This window comes from Arachis duranensis, chromosome 2 (assembly GCF_000817695.3).
Source record: "Arachis duranensis cultivar V14167 chromosome 2, aradu.V14167.gnm2.J7QH, whole genome shotgun sequence".
In the NCBI taxonomy this organism is placed as follows: Eukaryota; Viridiplantae; Streptophyta; class Magnoliopsida; order Fabales; family Fabaceae; genus Arachis; species Arachis duranensis.
Genome location: NC_029773.3, coordinates 49,394,456 through 49,397,280, shown reverse-complemented (window position 1 = coordinate 49,397,280; position 2,825 = coordinate 49,394,456).

Sequence of the window (2,825 nt, the reverse complement as noted above, 5' to 3'; positions counted from 1 at the left end):
ATTATTACTGCTTTTTGGATGGCTATTCAGGTTACAACCAAATTGCAGTAGATCCTCAAGACCAAGAGAAAACAGCATTCACTTGCCCTTCTGGCGTGTTTGCCTACAGGAGGATTCCTTTTGGTCTATGTAATGCTCCTGCAACCTTTCAGAAATACATGCTATCCATCTTCTCTGATATGGTGGAGAAATTCCTGGAAGTCTTCATGGATGACTTCTCAGTATATGGAGACTTATTCAGCTCCTGTCTTAACCACCTAGCACTTGTCCTGAAGAGGTGCCAAGAGACCAACCTGGTTTTAAACTGGGAGAAATGTCACTTTATGGTGACTGAGGGAATTGTCCTTGGGTACAAAATTTCAAGCAAGGGAATAGAGGTGGATAAGGCAAAGGTAGAGGTAATTGAAAAATTACCACCACCTGCCAATGTTAAAGCAATCAGAAGCATTTTGGGACATGCAGGATTCTACAGAAGGTTTATATAGAATTTTTCGAAAATTGCTAAACCTCTGAGCAACCTGCTAGCTGCCGACACACCATTTGTGTTTGACACACAGTGTCTGCAGGCATTTGAGACCCTGAAAGCCAAGCTGGTCACAGCACCAGTCATCTCTGCACCAGACTGGACATTGCCATTTGAACTAATGTGTGATGCCAGTGACCATGCCATTGGTGCAGTGTTGGGACAGAGGCATAACAAGCTTCTGCACGTCATTTATTATGCCAGCCGTGTTCTAAATAATGCACAGAAGAATTACACAACCACAGAAAAAGAATTACTTGCAGTGGTTTATGCCATTGACAAGTTTAGATTCTATCTAGTGGGATCAAAGGTGATTGTGTACACTGACTATGCTGCTCTTAAGTACTTACTCACAAAGCAGGATTCAAAACCCAGGCTTATAAGATGGGTGTTGCTTCTGCAAGAGTTTGATATAGAAATAAGAGACAGAAAAGGGACAGAGAACCAAGTAGCTGATCATCTGTCCCGAATAGAACCAGTAGCTGGGGCGTCCCTCCCTTCTACTGAGATCTCTGAGACTTTCCCAGATGAGCAACTCTTTGCCATTCAGGAAGCTCCATGGTTTACAGATATTGCAAATTACAAAGTTGTGAAGTTCATACCCCAGGAGTACAGCAGGGTGCAAAGAAAGAAATTAATTTCAGATGCCAAGTACTACCTATGGGATGAGCCATATCTCTTTAAGAGATGTGCAGACGGAATAATCCGCAGATGTGTACCCAGAGAGGAAGCACAAAGGATCCTATGGCACTGCCATGGATCACAGTATGAGGGACATTTTGGAAGTGAGCGAACAGCCACTAAAGTCTTCCAATGTGGCTTCTACTGGCCTACTCTCTATAGAGATGCCCGAGAGTTTGTGCGTAACTGTGACAGCTGCCAAAGAGCTGGTAACTTGCCTCACAGATACGCCATGCCTCAACAAGGATCTTAGAGATTGAATTGTTTGATGTATGGGGGATTGACTTCATGGGTCCGTTCCCACCATCATACTCAAACACTTACATTCTGGTGGCAGTGGACTATGTATCTAAGTGGGTAGAAGCTATTGCTACACCCACTAATGATACTAAGACCGTGCTGAAATTCCTCCAGAAACACATCTTCAGCAGATTTGGTGTTCCCAGAGTCCTAATCAGTGATGGGGGTACTCATTTCTACAATAAACAGCTCTACTCTGCTATGGTCCGATATGGAATTAGTCACAAAGTGGCAACCTCGTATCATCCACAGACAAATGGGCAAGCTGAAGTCTCTAACAGAGAGCTAAAAAGAATCCTAGAACGGACTGTAATTGCCCATAGAAAGGATTGGGCAAAGAGCTTGGATGATGCTCTGTGGGCATACAGAACAGCATTCAAGACTCCAATAGGAACCTCTCTATACTAACTTGTGTATGGCAAGGCCTGTCATCTGCCTGTGGAACTGGAACATAAAGCCTACTAGGCAACCAGATTCCTAAACCTGGATGCTAAGTTAGCTGGTGAAAAAAGATTGCTCCAACTAAATGAGCTAGATGAATTTAGACTCAGTGCCTTTGAAAATGCAAAGATTTATAAGGAAAAGGCAAAGAAGTGGCATGACAAGAAGTTGTCATCCAGAGTCTTTGAGCCAGGACAAAAAGTTCTGCTCTTCAACTCTAGGCTCAGATTGTTCCCAGGAAAACTTAAATCCTGGTGGAGGGGTTCGTATGTGATTACAGGAGTGTCACCATATGGATATGTTGAGCTTCAGGATACTGATTCTGACAAAAAGTTCATTGTTAATGGACAGAGGATCAAGCATTATCTTGAAAGTAATTTTGCGCAAGAATGCTCAAAACTGAGGCTTGAATGATCCTTAGTGAAGGTCCAGCTAAAGACAATAAAGAAGCGCTTGCTGGGAGGCAACCCAGTCATTAGCAGGTTATCTGTTTTGTTTAATCAAAGTTTGATATATATTCTCAAAGGGTAAATATCAAAATTGAAGGAATTCACAGAGTTACAGAAAGATTCAGTGCAAAAAGCAGAGAAAAAGAGCTTGCTGGCGAAAAAACGCCAGTAAATGGTACTTTGGGCGTTAAACGCCAGAATGGGCACCATTCTGGGCGTTTAACGCCAGTAAAGGTGCCATTTTGGGCATTAAACGCCAGAATGGGCACCATTTTGGGCGTTTAACGCCAGGTGTGCAGCATCCTGGGCGTTTAGCAAAACGCCCAGTGATGAAGGGGATTCTGGCGTTTAACGCCAGCCAGGGTACCTGGCTGGGCGTTAAACGCCCACATTGGCCAGCATTTAGGCGTTAAACACCATAATGGATACCA